Consider the following 27462-nt stretch of genomic DNA (forward strand, 5'->3'; position numbering starts at 1 on the left):
TGTATCAAAGCTTATTACCAGAAGGTTGAGGGGGGAAAAGTATGGTAGAAAAAGATGCACACGCAAGAGGGTGAACTGCAGTCTTACAAATAGTTGGGGGAACTTTACAAGGAGTACACTGAGGCTGGAGTCTGAGAATCAAGAGCCACCACGTACAGACTTATCCGGACATTTGGCTAAAACTGTCGTATTCATCTTGTCAAACCACTCATGAACCAGACACAATATCAGAAGCAGGCTAGGGGAGAAAAAGAACTGGATTAAAGCTTAGTCATCTTTTCATATGAAAGTAATATAAGCAATGTATTTGAGAGCCAAGGGCCAAGAATCTGGAGGAAGATTGGAGTGGACACAATACAAACAGCTTGAAGTCAGGCACAAAGTTTTCACAGTTTGGTCCAGAGTCAATACAACTGTTTTAACCAGGAAAAGAGCAGTCATTGCTTCCTTCTGTTGATGAGCTATATGGAGAGGCTGGTTCCGTTTCCCAGCATGACTTGGCTCCTGCCAACACTACCACAACTACCACAAGCTTGTTAAATGACTATGATGATACTGTGCTTGTCTGGCCAGTAAGTTTACCGGACCTGAACCCACAAGAGAAGCTATGGGGGATTGTAAGGGAACAAGAGAGACACCAGACCCGGTTACACAGACAAGCTGAAGGCTGCTATCGAAGCAACCTGGGCTTCCACAGCATCTCAGCAGAGCCACAGGCAGATTGCCTCAATGGCACAACACATCAGTGGAGAAATTCATTAAAAAAGGAGTCCCAACCAAATATTGAGTCCATAGAAATTCCTGTACTTAAAACCCTTTTTCATTGGTGTTGTGTAAAATTGTATTGTTAAGAGATGCTGACTTCTGTCTTTAATTTACAGTAAGTCATAAAAATCATGAGAAATAAGTAATTGAAATACTTCACTCTGTATGTATTAAATCTAAATACTCTATGAGTTTCACTTCAGGAATCAAACTAATGAAATAAATAAGCCTATCTACCATGTTCTCATTTAGATACACGTGTACTGAAACTCTCATATCTGACTCTCCCACACTGTTGGAACATGCTGTAACAGTGCTTTATGTGTAAGTGAAGCCATAGCTAATTAAGCTTTATTACATCAAACTCACTTTATAGAAAGGATAAAAATGAGTGTGGGTGCCAAAGAAAAGACTCAACTCCAGCAAAACATTCTGTTTATCTAGAACTGAGAGATGATGTGCTGAGGCAGCTGTAGAACGCCACCTGCCAGGTTTTGACCCCGGTCTGGAGCTCAGCTGTGTCCACCATAGAACCACTGTGATTGGCTGTGTGGTCCATGGTTTCTCCAAGGGCACCTGCAGACCATAACAAGTCTATTATTGAGAGGGCACACTAAAAGGATTCAATACCCCATGCACACATCTGTTACTTTGCCAAATATTTTCAATAATGCTGTTTTGATCTTTTCATTACACTCAAAAAAAATAATAAATGGATTCCATGTGCTCGTTTTTCACCAAGAGGCTTTTCATTTTCATTTCTGTTTTTGCAGATTTTATCAAACAAAACAGGCACAAAACATTTGCTCATGACATGGTCATTACCTTGTAACTTTGCTGACATCTTTCAGTGCAAATGGCACCCCTTTACTGCAGCAGTGGGTACAGAAACTGTAGACAGCTTTCATTCAGGGCGCTTTTATTTTTACATGTGGAGATTACTGAGCCCATCTACTGGAAACCTGACTCGCAGGGTGGTGATACAGGATACAGCAGACAGAGCTAATGTTGGGGCTTCTCATAAATACTTATGTGCTCTGTTCTCAGACTCATCAGTGCTCCTGAGCCTGTCTACGGGAAACCCAACCTAATGGATAAAGTAGATACAGCTCGTTGCAAGACCTCTCGTTTTTGTTTAAGGATTTTGGATACTTGATGCTGTTTGAGAATAACCTGGACACCTGGCTTCAAATGAGCCCTTAAATGCTCAGTATTAGCAAATTATCCACAAAATGAAAAGGCACAAGAGGTTGTGATAGAAATCACTAAATGCAAAGGCAGCTCCCAAAGCCATCATCAAATGTGGCATAAATCAAGGTAATGGGTTATCCCCACTGCTGTTTTCCATGAGTCAGATCATCATAAAGCACAGATGTGAAAACAACGGCAGTTCCTCCCGATGGGGGGACTGCGGGTGGATGATAGTAAAGAAAGTGAGGACAATTAAGCAGCGGGGAGTTCGAACTATCAGTCGGGGCCCTACAGTTGCTCAGGAACCATGATAACTCAAGAGACACATTAACATTCATGTATTTTGACAATCTACGTCAGGTGCTCAAGCTGAAACTTAAATCACAAGATCCAAGACAGCACTTGCACCCATCAAATAATCGGACATCCAGCTGGGGTGTCAAGCTGCTGAGGGGGAACACTGAAGATAAAAAGAAAACAGGACTCAGGCTGAGGTCAGGCACATAAAGCACCACTTTACAGTATAAACAAATCAGCCAATGAAAGGTTGTCAGAGCTGTAAGAGCGTTCCAACCATTGAAAAATGGAGAAAAGTATATTTCTGAAGTGTTTTCAGAGAAAAAGCAGCCAGGACATATTCACACAGTGGGACACGCATGTGTAGATGAGGAGTAGGTCCAAAGAGGCAGCACCACTGGAAGATCTGTCCTTCAAAAGATAATTAGCAATAAAAGTTAACTGTGGCTAGAAAATGGCTGGGTTGAAAAAGAAGTGAGATCAACCTTAGAGTTGACCTTAGATCCATGAAAAAGATTTTCCAAGAATGAAGGAGAAAAGATCTTGCATGAGTCTCAGATCCAAGGCCCAGGACAACCAATGAGTTATTGTGTGGTAGAGCATCAGAAGTGGGAAAGAGCCTCAGAGATGATAAAAGAACTTGTGTGGGTCTATACCAACAAAGCTTAGTGGTGTGCACCAATGGATAAGGACACAGTCCACACATGTATTCAGATTTGTATCGTAGTGAAAGGCTTTTTTAAACCACATCCACTGAAGCCTTATGTTAACTCTTTCTCTTCAGTTCATTCTTAGTGGTCAATGAGTGATGGGTTAGTCCTTTCCAAAGTAGGTTGGGTGCAGATGTACTTGGTCAAAAAAAAAGGAAAACAAAAACAAGAATAAAAAAATACATTTATTGGAATGGATAAAAAATTGGGCAATACTTCTTTATTGGAAGATTTCCTTCAATTTCTAACAAAAACAGCAAAACCACTCTGCTGGGATCTGATTTTGTGCATCTTAACCTACCCACACCACGTCTGCGTCCGTATGGCATTCTGGTGATTTGTTTGCAGAGCCACTCTTGCCATTGTCAAGTGGTTTAATCTCATTTTTCAATCTCACCTCAGGATTTGCAAGCAAAATGGATTCAAATGGATATATCACTATGCATGCATATAAAAGCTAACGCACACACAAACTGAACCAACACCGTGATTGGACCCCAAAGAGGTTATTTTCAACCAGGATCACAGTAAAAGGAGGGATCAGTTGAGGGAAATCAGAAAAGAGATGTGAATGGAGTTTAAAGAAGTAATTACCATATGTGAGTGAATGAGTGGCTGTATATAGTTGTGTGGAGAAAAAAAAAACAAAGGACAAAGACATCAATCAGATCAGACACAGAGAAAGAGATGGACAAATTGTAATCAGCGAGACTTTATTTCTTTAGCTCTGAAGATAGGAGTCTGTGTAATGATTAAAAGACTTTTGAAAAGTTTAAGGCACTTTTGATCAACACAGACCTTGACTGGCTCATTGCAATTCACATCCAGTCTAAGAGGAAGCACTAATAAATAACAATATGTGTTGAGCATACTCTCATGTTAAAAATCTGTTTCTCTCTGTGTTTTATGAGCGCTACAAAATACGTACCATACATACTGAAGCGTTAACATGAACGCATGCATCTATGTATGAATTAATAATGCGCCCATACATTAAGCTCTGTGTTTATCTGCGCAGAAATACGCACAGGATGCATGTAAGTATGTTGGAAGCTTTACGTCCCCTTGAGAATTTTTTTCAAACCCACTTGTTTGAAAATTAAAACGTCTGTATCTTCCCTCAAAAGCCCCCAGCTGGCTTCATGGAGAGGAAGATAAATGTTTCAGCAGACTCCCCCCTGTTTTAGTAACAGACTCTTCAACTCAACACACAGTCATAGTACTCACAGGGAAATCACACAACAGCAGACAGCTGCATGGCTCTCACTTCATGTATCCTATGTGTGACTGTTTCCGTGTGTTGTTGCATGTGACAAGTGTGTAAAATTTTGAGGGGAGGTTCAGCACTGTTCTTCTCTGTGTTATTGTGTCGGTGTGTGAGGGAGGTGTGTATGTGTCTGTCAGCAAGCAGCAAAGTTCTTTGCAGCTCGGCTCAACAAAGACTTAACAAAGCTGTTCAACATCACTTTGTTATACCTCCACTGAAAGAAAAAACACAAAGTTACAGCAGCATTAAAAGAAATGGAGGCTGTAAGCTGGGTGATTTTAGTGTTAGGTGTAATGCAGAATGAGAAAAAGTGGAATAATACCTGAATCAACCTTTTCCGAAATTCATTCATTAAGCCCAAACGGTAAACTTAAACATCCAAGAAAATGACTTGAAGGATTAAAAAAAGCATTCAGAATCAAAACTCAATGTCACATCAAGCATAAACAAAAATCTGAGTGATTTCCAAACATAACTGTTAAAGAGCCAATTTTCCTAATTTTCCATGACTCAGATCTATGGGTGGCTCAGCAGCTAACATTTTGATGAGCATGTCAATTAAAATATACATGACAATGTGGCGTCCAACTCTGTGCCAAAGTTGTTCATTCTTAATAGTCTCTGAGTGCAGAGTAACGAAATATTTTTATTACTTTATCGTCTCACATTTAGAGTATTAGGAACATGTGGTGCCTGGAGCAGCAGAGGCAAGGAACTATTAGCACAGTGGTGGAAAGAGTATGCAGACAGACAGACAGATAGACTGACGGACGGACGAACGGACGAACGGACAGACAGACGGACAGACGGACGGCCGGACGGACAAGCAATCGGCAAGAAAGCTAACTGCAAAGACTGAGATTAATTCACTTAGACATAGAGAGAGAGATTGGGCAGGAGAGCTGTAATTCTGTTATACTTATGGGGCTGGGACGTGTTGTATTTTCATAATGATTATATATTTATTGAAGAAAAAAAGGTAACTAATAACATGTCAAAAACAGACTTAAGTTAGGTTCTGGGTTATTTAGGTTTGCACTGTTAAAGGTAGAATAATCCTGCTTAGTCATCACATTAAGGAACTCTATACATGTAATATAACGCGCGGTTACTTCTGCCAATCACAAAGGCACAGTGCACAAATGACTTAGTGAGTTGGTAAGCCAATGGAAGAAGCTGAGTGACTATGATAGTGGACGTAGTACAGAGGAAGAAGAACACAACCAAACTGAAACAAAACACCAAACAGATAAAACTTGGCTCTACTCTCATTCCCTTTCAGGCACTTGGAGAGCAGCACAGGATGATGGACTTTCTGCTGAGCAGGTATGCGTCAAATACCCTGTGATTAGTTTGTGCTAACATGTCAAGTCAGGTGTATAGCTATTGGGTCTCTCCCACATAGAAACATCGTGCCACAGGTGGTTGCTAGGCAAGTGAATGTGTTCACATCATAGACTGTATATAGAGAGGACAGCGTGGCTCTGCCATTTACCATTATACGGTTTTGAAGCCAAAATTCCTCCGTCGCAGGCCCAGCCTCTGTAGCAGTTGTGCAGCTAGAGTCTGCGCAGTAGAGACTGAGGGATTCTGGGAGAATCTGAGTGGAGCTGAGTGACAAAACTAATAATTATTTTTTTCTTTCAAGAGTCTAATCACTTCCTGACTCTACCTCCCGACATATTTTACAATCCCCGAAAAAAATACACAAGAACAGCAGCTGTCAGTCATTGTTAAATAGAATAGAATAGAATAGAAAATACTTTATTTATCCCTGAGGGGAAATTCAGGAGTCACCGCAGCATTTAAGAAAACAAAAGTAAGAAAGCGTATAGAAAGTGCAAAAAGGTCCACAAGAAATTAGATGACGACATCCCGTCCACCACTCTCCTGCCCAGCCAGTCTCCACCTCCACAGGGTCCAGGACTGAGCCTCTCCAGCAGTCCGTTCAGTCTCTGTCTCCTGGATCCTGTCTGCTCACAGCAGGCGAAGCTCCTCCGATGTGTCGCGGCGTCCGATGTCAGCTCGGTCAGCCACGTCCGTGAACAGCATGATGCCGCTGGGTTAGCACAGCTAGCTCATCCATCCCCCGGAGCGAGATCCCACGTTCCCAACAACGATGGATGGAAGGACAGGTCCACGTCGTCACCTCCCAGCTCACATCCGAGAACCAGCACGTCATCCTCACCTCCTCCTCCTCAGCTCGAGGGAAATCATCAAGCCCTACACTAGTTAGCATTGACATGCTACAGGCTGCTAACAGCTAATTTCGCATGTAAACAATGCAGCCATGGTTACATGTAGGATCTCCAGACAAACACAGGAGAAAAGTAGTAAAAAATACCGCCGAAGCCACGAAAAGTTTGGTGTCCGTGACCGACAATGAACCATACAAAGTGATGATTCACTCCAAATACAAAGATTATGAAAAAGAGACGAAAAAATTACAAGAAACGGACAAAGACGAGAGAGCTGCTGCAACTGGCAGCTACTTGGGTAGCGCCTAGCAACTGAACGTGTCATAAAACCTCATTTTCAACCTCGTATAGCTACTGAAAACAAAACTTCTAGGAAAAAAGAGACAGCCAAATCACTACAACAATCAAATGTGAGAACCATTTCTATGAGGTGTACTAATTTTTTAGTTTGACCACAGCTCATCTGGAATGACTGGGGAGCTGCATATTTTGACTTATACTGCAGCCAGTCACCAGGGGGAGCTGTTATTCCTGGCGACCTCACATCAAGCTAAGCAAGATGATGTCCATTTTTTTTACAGTCTATGTTCACATAATCACAGCCTGATGCAATGGGTGTGCGCTGCTGAGCCAAGGAGGAGGAGCCCAGTTTGAATTTGTGTTAACTAACAAGTAACAAAAATTCCTACAGACCCTGGTGTGTGTGCGTGTGTGTTCACAGTTTGGTCCTGTATAGGGTGGACCCAACCTTGCACACAATGACAGCTCGGATAGTCTCTAGCCTCTTTGCAAACTGCAAACCAAAATGAAAAGAGATAAATGGATTTGAACCACAATTCAAAAATAAAAATACAGCCACTTTCCTTGGCTACATCTCGCATCTACTTTGTGTTTTCACAAAGATCTCAAATCCTGCAGAGCAAAAAGGCTCACAACAACTTCACAGATCTAAAGGTGTTGCATCCAATTCATCCCAGAAATCAATCAATAAGCTGCCAAGTAAGCCACTGACAGTTTCATTCAAACGACTGTCAGTCAAACGGTCATTTATAGACAGTCATTACTGTTCTAAACCTTCCTGCTTAGATCTCTGGCAAAAACAATGACCACCTGGATGCATTTTGCACAAAAGTGGCTGCAGCAACTGGGAAAATCATCTCCTGAATGAATGGCCTGCAGCTGCCACCATTTTCCCTCTCCAACATCACCTGTACACCAAGGAAAAACAGTCGACACTGGTGGCACACTTTTCTCCTTTTCAATGGTCTTTATAAACAAGATACCAGGCTGAGCTTTGAATGCATCTTTTCAAAAAACAACTCTGCATTAAGAATCCAGTCAGTCAGTAAAGACTGGCGCTTCCAGATGCTCATAAGAGCAGTCAATTAAATCTGAATAAATCTAAAACTTAACTCAACATTTACTTACTACAAAAAATTTACAAGCACAGATTATTAGTGAGTCTCTCAAATGTCCTTGTATTGTAGACACAGTATTTACTTTTTGTCTGAAACTATTCAAGACTCACCATCACTACTACCACAGAATCCCTCTTCAAGGGGATTTCCTCCTTCTTTTATTTTACTTTATTTTATTTTCCTGTTTAGTTCAGCTTACAACAATTTGTGTCAGCAAGTCAGCAGGGTTCCACAAACGTACTCCCACATCACCACGAAGCATTTTTAATAATAGAGACAGCCTTTAAACTAACACACAAACTGAAAAGACTGTTTAAATAAACATAACTTTTACAAAATAAATAACGACCGAAACAGCATGAGACATCCCCGGCAGAGTTACCGACTCAGCTTAACAAAATACAAGGAGCTAAGTTTTCAATCCAGACCTCTGATGAATTTTGTGTATAATGGGAGGGTTTCATGCCATTTTGCTATCAAATCTTGCCCTGACCTTAATGTCTAGCTTGCATTCTCAAAATGCTTTTCGTTTCACCACTTAATTTTACTCCTGTTCTCTTAAGCAATAAGAGGAAAATAATATCTCTAAAGAATGAACTGTGTCATTGGCTCACCATTATCAATAAATGGCACATCAGAACTTAAAGCAACCCTTTTATTTCCCTCCTTTTAAAGTCTTTTATTCTGAAACTGCCTCATCTTCGTCACTAACTTACGACGCATTCTTCTGCTCAAATTCTATTTTTGGGATGCAATTACGAACAGGAAACAGGGTGGATTCAGTGCTGGTACCTGGCATTTCACCTCTCATTAAATCCTTCTTTGCCTGTATGGCCAGCACTCAAAACACATCCTGGGCTGACATGAGTAATATGATGTCAAGCTTTTCCATCATCTTCTTGTCTATAATATGCAGAGGGATAGGTTTCCCACTCCCTGATCAGGTCACAGCTCCAGGGATGGTGCTGGCAGCCAGTGTGTTGCAGAGTTATGACTTGGACCATTTAAACAGGGTGTCGGTTTTCCTTTTCACTGGTGAATGTCAAGGAAGCTGCATGGGATCCAGCTATGCAGTCTTTGCTTACACCCACGGCCAAGGGAAAGGTAGAGCCCCCTGCTAGGGTTCATCTGAATTTAAGCAATCCAAGAAGACAAGAAAAGAGTTGTGTAAAGTAGTCCGTCGGTAGCCATAAAAAGAAGTTAAAAAAAAAACACATGGTTACATGGTCCTGTCAAACATCTGTTGTTGAAAGGTGAAATACAACAGGACCAGTGAAACAGCCACTGCCAGGCTCTTTGCTTTACCACTGCAGGTGAGCACTGCAAAGGGGAAACTCTGTTGCATACCATAGTGCACACTGGGATTATACATCTACAAAGGTAGAGGCAAACAGAATCTTTGCATGAAATCATCTTTACTTTTGTAGGATAGATCTTATTTTGGGGGTATAAATTTAGAAGTGTATGTGTTTTAAAGATGAGGTTTTGTGCTTGATTAAGGGTATGTACTGCCCATCTCTGGGAGTAGCTTTACATGTTTAACAGCTGAAATAATAACAATAGTAATAATAATAATAATAATAATAATAATAATAATAATAATAATAATAGTGATAAAAAATCCCTCACTGGCGTTTATTTTAGTCGCCATCTAAAATGCATCATTTTAGCAGCTGTCTCTTGAAGGCACCTTTTTCATCAAACCCCCTTCACTCTGACTGGCCATCCCTATCCCTATGGACGCCTACTTGGAGCAGAGCTATGAGCAGACATCGGTGTGGCGTTTTAGGCCTGACCCTCCAACGTGTCATGAACCAGTTAGGAGATTGATTCTTGATACCTCCTCAATTTAGAAGTCTCCAAAAAATCATGTAAAGATCTGGTGCTCTTTTTTAGAACACAGAGGAACACAAGAGGTTTGAAAAGCTGCACACATTGATTATGAACATCCATCATTATTTCTTTAGGTCCATTTAAAAAAATGGGAAAGCATAATACCCCCTCTTTAAGACATCCATAGAGATTGACTCCAGAGTTGAGCAGGGATTTTTCAGGTTAAAAAGTCAAATCTGTTTGCTCAGTGTGGCTACTGTTTACTGGGATGGCATCGCTAGCCTTCAGTCTTCTTTGCAGATTAGCATCATACCCACACTGACTACCTACTGGTCCAGTTAAATGCATTTAAACCAATGTAACAAACTCATTCAAACTGTGTTGCGTTACAAGGCATCATCTGTCATCATGCTAATTTCAGATTGTGTGGGCCTTAAATGATAAATTAGTTATAATGTCTACTTCAGACTAGTAAGGATGTCTCATTGCTAACCCAACATATAGCACATTTTCCTACTGACAGCCTCTAAAGGCAGAAGCTTTTCCAGAAGGGACCAGGAACTTGAAAGTGAAAAAAGTCTGCCATCATCCAAAGAGTTTAAGGTTGAATAAATAGTCCAATAGTGAAAATTGAGAACTTTTTGGATAATTTTCCCTTGAAGAAACTTGAAGAGGAATGGCACTTTGTATCTGGTGATAGAAGTAGCTGAGGGAACACTCACAAAGACAGCATGGGAAAGTAGCTCCAATCTTGCATGATTTTTTTTTTTTTACGACACACTTGCCCAACTTTTGTTGAAGTAGGTGTTCCTGTCAAAATTTTCCATTCCAGAAAGTTAGAGGCATAATCAAACTGAGGAAATGGGCTTTAGACAGTGTTGGAAAAATAACACATAGGCTCAAGCGATCCCATTCTTGGGAAGTGCTACTTTCTTGTTTATTGCTGCTTTCCTGCATCGAGGGTTTGAGCTCTGTGTGGTCACACGTGCTGCCCCTGAAATATGTCGGCTTTACTGTTACACGTGTTTGAAACTGTGACTTCATCTGATTCAGATTTCAAATGCCACAGCTGATGCAGCTGTAGTTTGTGTAAGAGGAGGAGGGTTGGATGAAAAAAGGGAGATATAGATACGGAAAGAGAAAGTATGTGTAAGACAAAGAGAATGAGATCAAGGGATGGAGGGAGAGAAGGAGATAGAGAGGTGTAATGGCAAAGCTGTCTCTCTCTCAGCTCTGGGGCCGGGTCATGTCAGTCTGATCTCATTATCCAGCACTTAGTCCTAGAACAAACAGCCAGTGGCCTCCTTCCCTTCCCTCCATCGCTCCATCTCTCTTTCCCTCCATCCCTGCCTAACGACTAGCACTGCTCATGTCCTAACAACTCGCTTGGCTCACTTACTGTCTAATGACTGCCACTCCTTATAGCCTGTGCTTCAAATCCCATTTATCTCCACTATTGGAGGCTCACATTCAGACCATTCTGTTTCTAATGCCCTGGGAGAGCACAGAGGAGAGAAAGAGTGAGGGTGGGAGGGTTGGATGAATAAGTGGGAGGGTTGGAAAAGGAAGGTATCAGAAAAGGAAAGAGAGAACTTCCTTCTGACATAAGTCACAGAAGTTCTGCAGCTTTTTGGTGTTTCAATCAAACTCCACCTCAAAATAGTCATGCTCTCATTTCCTCAGTCTCCTATCTCGCTTCATTTATGCCAGACCTCAAGTGGCAGGATATGTTTTGCAGATGATGATCTCCAATTTTTTTTTTACTGATGATCTCCTTCCTCCTTCACTTCTATGATATCCACTCCCCTCCTCTTCCTTCCCTCTGTTCTGCTTTCTTCTCCGTCTTTGTCCTGAGTGTTAATGTGTTAGATGGAGGTCTTTCACCCAGCAAGCACCATTACAGTAATTTCCTCTGTAATATGAATGACGGCGATCCATTATTTATCTCAGACTTGCTCATTACTCCCCAGCCCATTGCATTCCCTCCCAGACAAGGCTTTCACAGCCACTCCAGACATTGCTTTATTAAGAGGGCGAGGCTGTGATGGGCTGTCATGAGCAATGTTGTGATAATGCAGGTGTGGCGCATCCAATGGTTAAGTTCCTCATCAGAGAGGAGAGCTGGATGGCTTTCTCTGTTGCCTAGAAGTAAATTATCCTCTTCCCTGCTGGCAAGAAAAGGTCAGGACACAGGAGTCAGACTAAATAAAGAATTTCTTTCAAATGTGTGTTGATTTGTGCTGCGGTGATCTTGGAGTGCAAATTATCCTGACTTTCTTATATTCCGTGAATCTATTACTGCTTCTAAGTTATTCTTTTGTAGTGTTGTGAAAGACAGCAATGGCTTAGCAGCACATATTTGTTGATTAAAAAGAAACGACTAGAAACTACTTGGAATTCTCTTATTTCACACCTTCCAGTGACATTTTGGACAATGGCAGCGCCTATTTCAGTAAAAGGAAAAAAAATGTTTCAGAACTAAGTGTCCAAGGTGCTACGATGCCTTTGGCATTGGCTGCTTTTCTTGCTACACTTTCTGTTGGAAATACTTTGACTGTGGGAACACTCTCATTAATATCACTTCTCCATCACCAACCAATTAAAACCAAGAACGCACAAGGCTTCTAACATCAACCATGTCAGCAACAATGGCAGAGGTCTGGACAGACGATATACTAAACTTTTTGGGGGTTAGGGTCTGGAGCTGCTAATGCTAGTCCAGCGACATTGTTTGTGTTTTGTTTTCCATTCTTGTTTCAGGTTTCCATTAATAGGAATGTATTATGAAGTACACAGAGCAGACTTAAAAGTCCTCACTTAAGCCTGGATGATCTTACCCCAATTTGGCCCTCTAGAGTCTAGACAATTGGCAGAGAAATCTGGTCAAGGACTAAGGTAGAACCCAATGTTCAGCCCAGGTTATCTTCTATTATTGGCAGGGGATGGGTCAATCTTCAGCCCATCGATCGGCTCAAGGGCTCGTAGGAGCCACCTCAATAATTTTTGAACATGTTTGATATTCATCTGGATGATGACACCACTCATTTTTGCTGAGGATGACAATAGCAAATCAGAGAGAGGCGTCTACAAAGGATTGGAAGGTATCAGAGACGAAAAGGACTACGAAGGAGCAGAGTGTATGGATACGCTGGACAGTGGAGATGGAGGATACTCTTGGTTGGTAGACAAGACCACAAATGTCTATACAATGTGTCCTGCAACCACTCTGAAAAAGGCAAAAGTAGGAGTTTCTTTTCTCACTGCAAATAATTACTACAGCCAGAAGCCGTGAACTATTCAGCATTTGTTTGTGCTTTTGTTTACATTCCTTGTGAGATGACATGGGATCATGTGGTGATAATCTTGATGAAATCCTGTATCCTGTGTGTGCTGGTTATTATTTTCAAATCTTGTAGTGTGGGAATATTTAAGATTTAAGAGAAAACAATCTGTAAAGATTCTCCTTGTGTGTGTAATACAACACAATAACAGAATCTTTTAAGATTTTAACATCTCGTAGTGTGAGCCAGGCTTTAGGGAAGCTGGAATGCCAAAGAAAAATTTTCCTAACTTTTTGACTTTTTGCCAGTAAGAAGTACTCTGAAACCCATGTCATGTGTATCAGTGCAAAAGAATATTGTAGACTCAGCAACACTGTTAAGATAGATAGATAGAATCTATAGTCTAGCTCTACTAGCTTGAAACTGAAGAAATTGTATTTATTTTTAAGCATCTAAAAAAATTAAATAAATAAAAAAGGTTATCAGTCCTTAATCATTAAAACTGTTCAAAAAATTTTTTGTATTTTGTTGTCAATTTAACTTTTAATCTGAACAATAATTCAGGTATGTTATGTTTGGATAAAAGTCCAGTGACATTTGGATCTCCAATCCTCCAATCTTCCCTTAATTCCTGTTTCTCTTAGGCTGTCCCATGTTAAACCTTGCTGAGTCACTGGCACCTGCTGAACTCTCAGTACGGCTTTGAACCATTAGTCAATAAAGTAAGTATAACCAGCCAGTCTCAGCTTGCCTTTCTTTTTTTTTTGTAAATAAACAAATGATCCGATTTTAATTTAAAGCTACGAGCAGTTCTTCAACCTCAGCTCTTCCAAAATCGCTCTCACGGTATGATTCAGATAATGACACTGAGCATCTTTTGCCAAATTGCCTGAAGCCTTCTAAAAAAAATAAAATAAAAAAAGATTTTATTGCTTTTCAGTCAAATCACTGGATCTTTTTTGAACTTAGCGTAACACCATAGCTGAAAAAAACCTTGGATCATTTATAAGGGTTAAGAGGGGTTAATAATAAATAAGTGGGGGTGGAAGCAAAGTGTGGGAGAATTTGGGAATGCAAGAGGTTCTTACTGAGGATGGAAAATTATTTATTATTAATCATGAACACATTTTGAGGGGGAAATTTGGCAAGGCCACTACACACTCATTTGCCTATCTTTGGGTCTGGTGGGTGTAGATTCATTTGAGCATAATTCATATCATTCATTTTGGTTTGTCATCCCATTTACAATCAGCATGTAAATTCATGTACATTTATAATATACATTAACCAGTCTGTGAAAGAGATGTGGATGTGATTTGTATTGTCAACCTGATATCCTAGCTGCTCGATTAACATATGTTATTTCTCATCCTTATTAAATGCAGAAGGTAAAAATGAAGCCAATTATTAAAATTGCTTTAAACATTGCTCGCTACGTTTTGATCTGTTTCTTTTTCCCTCAGCTTTGCATGTTGATGAAGGAATGCAAAAAGAAAATGACCAGGAGAATGAAAGGAATTAAAAATGTCCATGAATGTTATTATTAAAATGAATTAACAGATGCATTCACATTTGATGAAACCCTTTTTACCCTCTCCAGAACATAGATATCTCAGCTGCAGATCAGCAAAGTGTACAGAAAGATTAATTAGTCTCAGACTTTACCTAAGGTTTATGCAGCGGGGTTTAATAAAGCCTCACACATCCAGAATGTTCTTTGCTAAAACTGGTAATGATTTTAGGATATTAATGTCTTATGAAACTAATGAATCTGCAGCACACACATGACCTCTTTTGGCACTGAGCAGCATTACAGTGATAACTCCCCAAAAGCAGACGTCTCCTTTTCTCCACTCCCGGATCCTTCTTCTTTTACTTATTCTCACCCTGATAACAGGCGCACATCTTCTCTGTATCTCTCTCTTTCTTCTGCCATTCAAACAGGGCCACATTCACACCTCCTCCTCCTCCTCCCCGTCCTCCTCCTCTCCTTTCTTGGACCTCCCCTTTTCTCCGCTGCCTGTGACATCAAGTGCAGAGGGAGATGCCAGGGATCCTGCGAGCACGGCTCTGTCTCTGCTGTCAGACAGGCCTCAGTCACAGTCTCTACCCCTGTCTTCTGCTGAGGTATACACACATGGCAAATTAATCCCTGTGCCCTGTCTGCTGCACATAGTGCTTATGTCAAAAGAGACTATGCTGTGGAGAAACCGGGGGTGACATTTTGGAGAGATAGACACACTGTGGGAAGCCATTACACTTAGAAACAACACATAGAGAGGAAGCGATTGAGAGCAGCGGGCCTAATGAAAGGAAAGACTTGGAGAAAGGGAGAAAGAACGAGGATTAAACGGGCAGGCTAATGAAGGGTAAACGAAGGGACACAAATAAAGCAGCTAATGAGACAGATGCATCAACCTGCTGTGACCTTTTCCTCTTTATCTAATCATGCATGTCTTATTATGGTCTTTTTATTCACTGTTTACCATTAATAATAGTTGTTGCTGTCTGGTAAGCCCCCGTGCTGCACTTGCAAAGATTACAGCCTGAAATCAGCACCATTTGTTTTACTAACTTGCGTTTGTTCCCATTCATCTTTTCATGTATTGATTGCATTCATGACTTTTTTTTTCCCCAGCATTGACACAGTGCAGGAGCAAGGTCCTTTATGTTTGTGTTACAGAAAAAAAAGTGTGGATGTGTTTTTAAAGGCGGCAGCAGCAGCAGAAGTCCTTAAATGGGTAAAGAAATTTGCCGGTGACTCATTCAGGCTGAATAAACTTTGAAAAAAAAAAGAATCTTTGGAAGCATCTGACCTGACAGGTGAACTCAGGTCCAGCAAATCTCGCTGCAGCTCAGCCGTCAATACCAGCCAGGCAGCAGGGCTACATGCCAGTATTTCTGGCTGTTGTCGTGCTGGTGAGATCAGGGGAGAGCGGGTGCCCTTTTCATTTGCCAAGTGGCAGAGATCACTTTCTTTTTCATGCACAACTGACCAATGCCACATCTATTCCGGTTAACCTCTAAATATGTCTTTGAATTGGAGCTTAACATCAAATTCCAAGCACAGTACACAAACGCGAGAGAACATGTTTTCATACGCATGTGATTTTACAAACAAAGCGAGGAATCCACAGCTTCCTCTCCTACCGGTCTCCACCAGATGTTCCACCACAGCTGGATCTGTTCTATCAGGTGCTTCAAATTGACCATACTCGATTTAATTGCTTGGTTACTTTGTTATCTTCATCCAAATGTAGTTTCTGAAATGATTTTACAAGCTAACTAAATCAAGCAGCCATATGCCTTGGTGTGTTTTTGCCAGCCTAGAATGAATGGAGCTCTTAAACAACAACAACTGCTGCTCTGCCCCCTTGAGATCCGGGGCCTGGGCTGGGAACATGCTGCTGTTTTTACAGCATAATGCTTTCCCATCAAAGCTGAGCAGGCTCACCCAAATGACTAATGGCATTTTTACACAGAAGCACAATTATTTGTGTTTATCTCAGAGACAGGGAAGACGAAAAAGCTTGGTGATATGGATGGAAAAGAACATGTTTCTGACGTGTTTTCTTTGAAGGTTCACAAAGAAAACAAGTCCCTGGAGAGCTTTTTGCAAGGTCCATACTGGAGAATGAAATTAAAAGCTGAGCTGTTTGATCTTTGAATCAAGGTCTTTTCTTTCTCAGGAGATTACCTCAGCACCAATCACCACTGACTGTGCAGCTCTCAGTCCTATAAGCACACGTACAAAAGCAGACTTTCAGATTTTGGTTTTTGACAGTGAGAATATTTTAGAGACGAAATAAAAACATTTATTTAGCAACATTGGACCTATTTGATTCAACTGTTTGAATAAGAAGCATGTTTGAGAGGGAGTGCTGTGTGCATAATCAAAACGTTACTTGCTGGGGTTGCAGTAGGGCAAGGCTATTTGGTGCAGGTGTATTCAAAAGCAACACAAATTTAAGCATCTCTTTATGAGGCTTTTTTATTTTCTCTTTTTCAGCTTTCTCCCTTACACCTCACCAGGGAATTACTCTTTCAAAACAACCCTGCCAACAAAGGAAATGGTTTGTGCGTGTGCTATGAAGCTGAAGAAATAGCAAATTGTATTAATGCCCCTGAATGTTGTGGGTGAGATTTGCTGAGGGGTTGGAGTTAGATATATTGCGAACATATCTACGTGTTTTTGTGTCACAGGAGCTTCTGTGGTTTGTTTTGTGTGAAGAGTGCAGATCCGTGTAGGATGGGAAAACAACAGCACTTGGTTCAGGGGAAAGGAGGAAGGTGGCAGGACTACAGGGATCAAAGATCAAACCAATCGCCTGCAGTGAGAGGAGAAAGTAGAGATGGAGGGAAAGGGGGGAGGAGGAGGAGAGTTTGATGGAGAGAGTTACAGAAAAGTGCTCTTCTACTCTGCCTACGGGACTCTCAGGTGTGAGGGAGGAGAGGACGACTGTCTATTTTCCAATCTCATTCCTGTCGAGATCCCTCTCTCCATTCGTGCTATTTAGGTTGTGCTTGAGGTGTGTGTGTGATGGTATCTTCTAGCTTGCCTGGAGACATGGCACTGTGTTTCACAGCTAGATCTGCAGTAACAACCACTTCCACTAGCAGAGCTGTCACACACAGCAGCTAACAAAGCTACAGCTCCCACTGCTAACACCGGTCACATTTAACAAGGATAACAGCATGGATTGTGGCCACACTGTGCCTAATGCTTGTTTCAAATCAAAACTCAATATCTAATTTTACAAAGGCTGTGTGTGTGTGTGTGTGTGTGTGTGTGTGTGTGTGTGTGTGTGTGTGTGTGTGTGTGTGTGTGTGTGGCAATCACACACACGTACCTACATTTTCAAATCATTTGCTTCCCGTTAAAGCTCTACTTTTACAACAAACAGCCACTTTAATTTTGAGTCAAGTGCTTCAAATCCTGTGAAGCACTTTTGTTTGTGTCAATCTTGAAGCCTCCTGTGGGCATTGTGATATCTCTTATCTCTTTCCTGTTGTTTTCTTATGTACATGTAAATAATGTTGTCAGGCAAATAATAATAATAATAAATAAAAAATCTCCTCTTGTGTTCTTTTGACAGCCAAAAGTACCACTCACAGGGAGTACTGACTGTGGAAAACAGAAAAAAAAAGTATTTTTTTCCCCAGCATGCTGCCAATCATCTGGCCTGACTTCTTCCCTCCTCACAGCAGTTTCAGGTGGAGATAGGGACTCAAGTCTGAACCTTGGGCTTGAGTAACACTGATGTCACACACAACTCCTACTTGCAACTTGACTTGAACTCACCTCTAAGTAAGGCTGCGGTCACACTGGCCATTCGAAATGTGCCGTAGTCAAGCACTTTGCCCCACCTCAGCGTGGTCACATTACACCAACAAGAACCAGACTTAAAGCATGGGCATGACCCGCTTATGCCACTGAAAAGAAGCACGATCCCATTAGAGTCAGCACAATGAGACACAGGGAATACTTCTACAACAGCAGAGAAGTGCCCAAGAACGGCACGCTTGCCAGAAGAACTGGACTTAAGGGTTGAAGTGTGATAGAGCATGGTACAGATGCCAAAGTGATCACATCCTCACGAGACACAAGACAGAATACAAATGCACGGTCTGATTTTGCATCTTCAGTCCATTAATGTTGCATACTGAATGTCCTCTTCTCTCATACCTTCAGCAGCCACACGACACAGATGACACCATGACAAGCAGATCATCCAGAGCTGCCAAAGTACAGTGTTTCCAACACATAGATCCTACCTGAGGAAGCCACCCTGGTACATTCACCGACCATCAAGTGAACCTGAGGTACACATCTAAAGAGGGAGGGGGATATCATGGGCTCTCATATGTATGTCCATAACAAATGTGTGAACTTTCAAACTGCAACATCAGGGTTCCAACAGCTTAAGGCAAATTAAATTCAAGGCTTTTTAAGACTTTTTAATGCAGTTTGAAGTTAAATTTAAGACCAAATTCACAATAAACCCAAACAGGAAAAACACCACATCAATTACATAGGATACGTAGGGTTAGGGATAATTATAGAGTCCCAGGTGCTCCAAATCAATGTTTGTTGGTTCTATCCTGATTGTCTGGTGTCATCATGAGAGTCACTTTGTAAATTACTTAAAAATAATTCAGATACATTTTAAAAAATCTTTTTTTTTAAGATTTGAGACTATTTACAATCATACTAACATGTTTTGACATTTTCTAAGACTTTTAAAGATTCATTAAAGATATTTTAAGGCCATCTAGGGCCTTGTTTTTTTAGATTAATGAAATCAATGCCTTTGAAGACTTTTTTAGGTTTCATGGGAACCCTGAACATACTCATTGGTGAAATCCCTGAATCTGTCTGTAAACTGCTCTGGAAAAGGTCTGTTCTTCATTTTACTTGCTGTAGTACTGAGGTAATCACATTGGTACCTAAGTATCAGCACATCATGAACCTGACTGGTTCATTACATGTTGGAGGGACAGGCCTCAAACGCCAAGGTCTGCCCATAGCTCCACCCCCAGCAGTGGGCTAGCCAATCAGAGGGAGGGGGGTTTGTGAAGCTGGATTCTTAGAAGAGAGAGCAGATAAAACAAAGCATATTGAACAGGGGCTAATATCAGGGTTTCCTTCATAGATGTCCCGATACAGATTTTTTGACTCCCACTCCAATTTTTTCACAGCATGTTTTGCTGATACCAATCCGATACCAATGTGATTTTGATTTGGTGCAAATGCCTTTCTCTGATAAATCCTGTGCTTTGCTGGGTGATTCTGTGGTAAATGGTGAATCATATTTGTTGTATTAAAGTGAGCCCTGTTGGTATCTCTTCGAGGAACACTCACTTCACAAATGTTGCGAGACGCCGTTTGCAATGTGGTTTGGTTTACAGCAGCCGTAAAGCGTGACGGTGTTGAAAACACCTAAAAACTGGATCAATCCCGATCACGTAATGAAATCCGATGCTATCCTATCCTCCAAAAATAGCCGTATCAGGGGACGATACCAGCCAGTGTATCACATCAGGACGTCCCTAGTTTCCTTAAAAACAATAGTGTGTAAGGAAAAGTGTTTCTTTTTTTTTCCTGAGATGTAAATCATGTCAAGCTTCAATGTGGTAAAAAAAGAGATGATAGATATAGCTAACAGTAATATGAGACTTGGCACTGCTCTCAAAAGCCTAAGATACAATCAGAAAGCAGTTGATCCTTGGCTCCACAGTAAACATGCCAAAGTGTCTTTGTGCAAAATGCTAAACCCATGTTGCTATATCTGCAATGTGTGAACAGGATTGGTTAATGTTAATGTGAGCTTTACATAGCAGCCTCTATCATCTGTGTATGATTGTTGGGTAAAAGGGTGAATGTGACATGTAATGTGAGAGGACTTTGAGTGGTCAGAGGACAAGCTAAAGCCCTGTTTAAACTCAGTCCATTCACCATTTATTCGACTTGGAGTTGCAAAACGTGACTTGTGCCTGTCTTTAAAATCCAGAATTTGTTGGGGTTAATGGTGATAGTCTTTTTTTGTTCTCGTAAGTTGTAAAAGGCAATATCGTAAATGTCAGTGTAATCTATACCAGTTAAAAACTCCTCTCAGTCGGTCTAACACAAAGGAAAACAAGTTACTGAATAAATAAGGAGTGAATTAAGATCAATAGCAATGATAGCAGAAGGATAATTTGGAAACAAAGCACACTTGAAACCATTTTACTCGTTTAAAATGTGTATGGATTTTGCCATAAAAGTGAAACAATGACAGTTAGCTGTACTAATTTGGTTCCCACCTCCAAACACTTAATAAAACAGCCTTAGCTGGCTCTGTTTTAATTGGGGAATCCACAGACTTTGCTTTCTGCCAGTTCAGGGTCTCTCGGAAAATCTTAATCATTCTGATAAATAACAATTAAACTTGGGGTTAGTTTCGAGGCAAAGCGGAATAATCAGCACAGCTGGAAACCTTGAATGAAAAATACAAAGAATAAAAAAAGAAAACGCACAAATACAAAGAAAATAGGTCTGGCAATATTCTTCCCCCATTGCCTTTCTCTTTCCCTTCATCATTTGCAATGCAAGCAGCAGAAAAAGGACTTTTTAACGACAGCCGCCAGAGACTTGATAAAATGGCAATGAAGATAAAGACAAGGAGAGAAGAGAGATATATAAAGGACACGGATAGATGGATGCTGTATATAGATAGATGGACATAGATGTAGAGAGAAAGAGAAGGACGAGCAGCCTGGTCCCAGGGGACATTCTGGCCTTAATTATGCTAGTGTGGCTCATCAGTCTCCAGGCCGGCCTATGGCCTACACGTCCTTTCTCCTGGCGGATAGGGAATTATACATTGCAGCAGTGTTTGTCCATAGAATTAGTCTGACAGATTAACAGCTAAACACCCACAGATCACAGCCAGAGCCCACAGGGACCTTTCCGCCTGGGGAGCCCTGCCCAGACTAAGCAGAAAGATAGATTAGGAGAGAAAAAGTCTAGGAAAGAAAAGGAGCTTTCTCTTTCTCTGAGGCAAAGTGAGAACTTTACCTGCTTGGTTATTTCTGTCTGAAAATCTTGGGAGCCCCAAAGGCAGTAAGGAGACTAAAAGTGTTGAAATAAAGAGACAGGGAGACAGAAAGAAGTTAAGACAGAGAGAAAATGCATATAATAGGGGTGCATGGGGTAATGTAAAGACTTGAAAAGAAGGGATAAAGAGAGAAGACGTGAGCAAGTCATGCAGGGACAAGCTAATTGGAACAACAGCAGCAGAACTCAATTCCTGAGCGACTAATTCTACATCAGGAAGTATTGTTAGTGACATCTTCCACTCAGCAGCTACAAATGTTAGGAATGGTGACAGAAACCCAGGAGAGGAGGCAATTCATTATTTTATAGTAGCTCAATAGAATGTGCACTCAGGGGAAATGTAGATACTGGAAATGAAAAAGTGATAACATGAAGCCTGTGTGTCTAAAGGGATAACTGCTGATTTTGAAAAGTGGGGTTGTTTGAGGTTCTCGTCAATAGTCAGGGTATTACCCACAGGAGATCCCGGTCAGCTCGACCCCTTTGTTAAAACAGCAGCCAGAGAGCTGAGATGGAGGCTGGGCTACTGGCTGATAGCAGATGGGTCAAAGCTACATTGGGTTATTTGTGTAGTCCCGAGAAACTGACAAAAAACATTCAATTCATCATAATTGTGCTTATTTAGCTTTCTTATTCTTCTTTTGTTTTTCTTTTTCTTGTTCTTAACTTTACCGTCAAAATAGCTGCTCATTTTAATTACCTTTGCCAAGGAGGTTATTTTCTTGGGAGAGTTTGTCTGTGAACAACACAACTCAAAAAGTAACGAACAAATCTTCATAAAATTTTCAGGAAATGTTCAAAATGGGATAAAAAAGAAGTGACAAAGGATCCTTTATCATTGTGAGATAGGGCCGTTTTCACCATGTGTATATAACTCCATGATAAATGGTCAGATTGCTTTGCAAAACAATACAAGACAAGGTCACCATAATTTCTGACAGATGTAAAAGTACGATCTAGATCCTGGCAATATTCTGGATATTAAGACCTGGAATATGAAATATGTACTGGTTCATCATAATTTTCAACACTGTCAGGTAACAAATTATCGTACAAACCTGTAACAAACACTGAATAGTAGCAGACAGTGCTGAAAGAAAGTATAACATTAAAGTAGGACTAAGGTGTTGCGTGACAATCAAAACATGCTTGGCGGAGGTCTGTGTTTTTCTAGTTGGATATGATTTGCTAAAAACTAAAGAATGAATCTGAATCTGTTGTGAAATTCAGTGTTTTGAAACCCGAAGTTACATACACTACTTAGACCACCAGGCTGTAACAGTAAACAGATAATCAGACCACCTTTTGTTCATTTAGCTACAGTACAAACTTAGTTTGCAAAGTTTGACCGTTGACATGTTTCAAATGACTGTGCTACAAAACTACAAATAAATACAAATACTACCTTGTCACTTGGCATCTTGTAAGAAGTCATCTTGGAGAAGGTGAAGTAGAGTTTAAAACAAAGATCTGCTCTCCAATCATGTGCTTCCAGAACAAATGCACACCTTGATAAGAGTCACGTCTTTACAACTGTGTCTAAACCCTACAGATCCTGTCTGAAGGTGTCACTGCTCTCAATGCCATGGCAGATAGTACTCACAGTGTTTTTAAAATCACAGCAAACTGAGATGTAAAAATATCTAAATTCACATGTATCAGTGTCTGTGTCAGAGAAAAGTGCAGAAAATAATGGGCTTTCTGATGGCAAAGCAGAGTCCTTTAAAATTTCTAAATAGAGAGGCCTAAGTGTTTGGGCTGGAGTTTCTAAAAATTAGTTTATTTCCATGGTAACATTGACCCTGTCTGCAGCAGTTGATGGCTTCTGCTCTGGTTATTCTCTCAAAAATGGTTTCTCAACAAGCTGACTGACATCCCCTGTGGCTAAAACACATACTATTGACAAGCACCTCATACAACCCTGCTTTAAAAAAAATGGAGACCTCTGGATGCATCTCTTTTTGTCAGCCAGCCAAGTTAGCGCCTTGAGGTTTTTGTTATGAAGTGAAATTAAGAAGCTTTTAAGGGCTTTTAAATATAATTGACACAAATTACTGAAATTCAACCATTTCGGGCAGACATATGTTCTCCTTGTATATCATATTTAAGGTGAAATGAGGATGGATTTCTAGCTCTTGGTTGTTATCCCCTGTGAAGCAAAAATGAGATTTTTTTTAAAGTATAATTAAGTAAAAACATTATGTTGCAGATAATGAAATGCAATTAAGACAAAAATGAGGCACATTAGGGAACAGCTCTGAAGAAAAAAAAATGAAAAGAAAAACACCTTGACAAAGAGTTATTTGTGAAACAGCATAATGACTATCGTGAGGAGTAAAAGTTGTCACCATAAATAAACACTGAGCACCACAAAGGTACGGCTGCTAAAACAAAGTATCTTTTGATCAAACTGCTCTCACGCATGTGTCAACTTTTATACTGCTGGCAGATATTTTAGCTGGAGGTTAAGGCTTGAGGCATGCGGCTTCTTTCGGCTTTGAGTAAAAGTGTTGAGCATGTGGCACAGACTCCAGAGCCCACAGAAAGGAAATGAAATACTGTTTTATTCTTATTCTGTAATACAGCCGCTGCAGCGAGCTGTGAGCAGAAACACCAAAGATCCTCACATCTATTCATTCTTGTTTTGACCACGACACTATGACAGACAAATGCAAAGCAGATGCAATATGTGCAATGAAAACTGATGTTATTCAGGGGAGAGGCTTCTGTCTCCACTTAACTCAAGTGACAAAGATATTAAAAGGGTATTATGTCTTTGTGTTAGGGGGCAGCTTTGCCTGTTTCTCCAGACAAAGGCCAGCTCCAGGTGAAGACAATGGTGTCGTTCAGGAGGAGCTGGGTTGTAATTGAGTATTAATGAAGGTGGCAAGGGTGGGGGGGTGCCCGATGTCTGATGTGTTAGCGGTGGCAGGACCTCTGTGGTGCAGGCAGCTAGTGTCTCTGTGTTTTAGAGGATTTGGTTATCTATTATGTATGAAGGATTAGTCTCCTTCTGCTCCTTCCACCGGCAGGATATCAGCTCCTCGATAGCCTTGACTGCCAGGCTCCACACTTGTTTGCAGATTCAGAGTCCCCCACTGCTGCACCCTCCCCTTGCCCCCAGCCTCCGAGTCCTGCTTAACCTTGAAGACAGAGAGCCAGAGTTCCTGCGATCCATGAGATCCTGCTGGGGAACACCACTTGTGGTCTCTGATACATAACTGGTGGCTCAGGTGGTCGGGGACGGAGCAGGGTTAAGCGTTGAAATGAAACTCTGACACGCACCCACAAACACAGGTAGGATACGGCAAACTCACACAAACATATGATAAATTCATACTCCTAGAACTGCCACACACATATAAAATATAAATATAAATATATGGATATATATACACAATGGGCCTGCAGGGTTCAGCTGCTCACCGACAGCTTAGAATTGGCTTGTTTCATATGCATATAAATATTAATAAAAGATCCTCGATGGGCCACAGTCCGGCTATGCTCCTGTAATCTCTTACAATTGAAAGCCAAGGCTCATGAGATGAGGAGGAGAGGAGGCAGAGAAAGAAGGAGTGAGAGCGAGAGGCAGGCAGGAAAAAGAGAAAAGAAAGAGGGAGTATGAAAGGCCTTTGTGATTTATCATTCTGAAAATGTCTCAGATGTGGAGAAGGTCTGTAATCCATCAAGATCTCTTTTCTTATTAAATTCTTCAGGATACACTTTCCACTCCCTAAATGTGCCTCACTGTCCCTTTTGATTTGATGCATAAATAGATAAAAGACCAAGAACTAAAACACCCATGCCACAGGAGACAAAGGAGGGTTTATGAAATTACATTCACGCTATATGTGAACACCGAGGAGCTAATGCGAAACCTCTGATGACACACAACACATGAGAAAACACAAATGTGGCTGTAATACTCGTCTGTATATTTTTTTTAACACTGCTTTGTTTGATTTTGTGTTTTTCCAGAGTCTCACATTTCAAATGGAACAGCTGAATATCCTGGGGTTTGTAACACTTTGAAAAGTATTATTAAAGCATGCAAGTTTATAAATCTACTCCCAAAATGTTGAATTTGAAGAAAACAGGGAGCTTTTTCTGAAGACAGTAAAAAAATATACAATGGCGTGTTGTTCAATATCAAGCTACTGTTTGTAATAGCTGTTATCCAGAAGAAATTTTCCCCCAGAAATGAGCACAATGCAGTTTCAAGTCAGCTCTATAACAGCACATAGCTACTTGGTTATTTTTATTATTTGACATTCAGATTGAAATTTGTCGATGGGAACACTTTGTGAATACTGTGTGAGTCTTAAAAAATAATATGTGAACATCACTTTGAAAATACATGAGAGCTTTGAAAAAATATCTGACTCTAGCAGAGCATATTGGTTGGTTTAAATGATTCCTGTGGGAGAACAATGCATCTTACCTAATAGCAGACTGTCTTCATCTCCCCCACGCCAAGGGCCCAATCCAAGTCTCCACACAAAGCTTGAGCACCAAACCCTCATGGACTTTTATGACTCTGAGGCGTAGAGTGGAAGAGTGCTCGAGTCTGTGAGGGTTTGAGATGGTATAAAAATGAGGAACGGGACATAATACCATCTGTTGCCTGGAAACAAGATGCACCTTTAATTAATTAGAAAAAAAATGCATGGATGCATTATTTTGTCTTTTATTACATCCAGCATTGAAAAATGCAGCTGAGGAGTTGGGCTGAAAAGACCACCAAACCAAATGTATAATAAAGAGTATGTCATGCTTTTGGGGTTTATGGATATGCTTGGCTCCTGGAAATTGATAAATATATCAATAAAAATGTGAAATTATTCAATAAATGAATCGAGCAAGAACAGAATGCAGTAGAAAGCATTAAAGTGGGGCATAATTATTCACATTACTCATCAAAACCCCCAGTCCGCGTGACAAAACCTGTAATGGCTTGAGTCTGTTTACTCGGTGTTTACAGTTGCGTTGTTAGTTGAAAAGTTTGGATGTGAAGTGGGAATAATCTACAAAGGAAGTTGAATACCTTTGTCCTTTTCCTTGCACTCATGCTAAGTACGTCCCGGTGTACAAATCTCGCAGGTCTCTCTTAAGACCTGTTTTGACAGGCTTTGAGCGTGACTTGCTACTGAACTTTAAAAGTTGCAAAATAATGTTGCACAGGGTGCTGCCAAGTGTCTTTTCCGTGTGTCTGCTGCTTCCTGGTCGCTGTCCTGTGCCAGCAACACGCAGCTGAGATGGTAGCGCGGTTCAATGTCTCACTAATCCGTGTTTAACTCAGCTGTGTTTCATTTACCTGCCGCCTCCAGCGGCATGCGTTATCATACAAAGATGATATGGATGCAAGATGTCTCACTCCACAACAATTTAACTCCGGGAAACGATCGCACATCTGCGCATGACATAAAAGCGTGATAATGTGCTAGTAGTGGCATTAAAAGTTGATTTTAGTCTGGATTATGATTGATTATGATGATTGATTTTTGTTGCCTTCTCCACCCCATTCAGGTGAATGTGCTCAGAGTAACTTGTCTGATGCACCATGTTGATAATCAGCTTTTTGTGACTCACGTGACAGCTCCTCATTAAAGGCACCCCTGACCTTTTTTAATTTATTTATTTATTCATTTGTATTTATTTTATTTTTTTTGTTGTTGAGAGAGAGAAAAGTTTTTCTTTCTTTTCTTGTATAATTTTTCTCATATCAAAACTTTGTTGAAACCTATTTTGCTGTTTTTCTCAGAAGTAGGAAAAGTGAGGCTTACATCATCTAAAGTCTAGGTTTTCCATAGGCTGTAGTCAAAAAAAAGTGAAGACAGGAGCTTTTTTTTTTTAATTTAACATATATTCTAATGATAAACACATTTTGATAAATCTGAAGACTTGAA

The 27462-nt window shown here is 40.7% G+C and overlaps 1 long non-coding RNA gene across 1 annotated transcript; it reads right to left on the minus strand.

Annotated features, from left to right (window-relative positions):
* Window positions 1–1263: 1263 nt before the first annotated feature.
* On the minus strand, window positions 1264–26828 carry LOC141793081 (uncharacterized). Its single transcript, XR_012598388.1, has 3 exons — window positions 26601–26828; window positions 25998–26123; window positions 1264–1341 (listed from the first exon to the last, which is right to left on the minus strand). It is a non-coding gene; the product is annotated as an uncharacterized LOC141793081 (long non-coding RNA).
* Window positions 26829–27462: the final 634 nt, after the last annotated feature.

Source organism: Halichoeres trimaculatus, unplaced genomic scaffold, assembly GCF_033239565.1.
Source record: "Halichoeres trimaculatus isolate MK-OKI-2021-1 unplaced genomic scaffold, fHalTri1.1 fHalTri1_scaffold_7, whole genome shotgun sequence".
Taxonomy (NCBI): domain Eukaryota; kingdom Metazoa; phylum Chordata; class Actinopteri; order Labriformes; family Labridae; genus Halichoeres; species Halichoeres trimaculatus.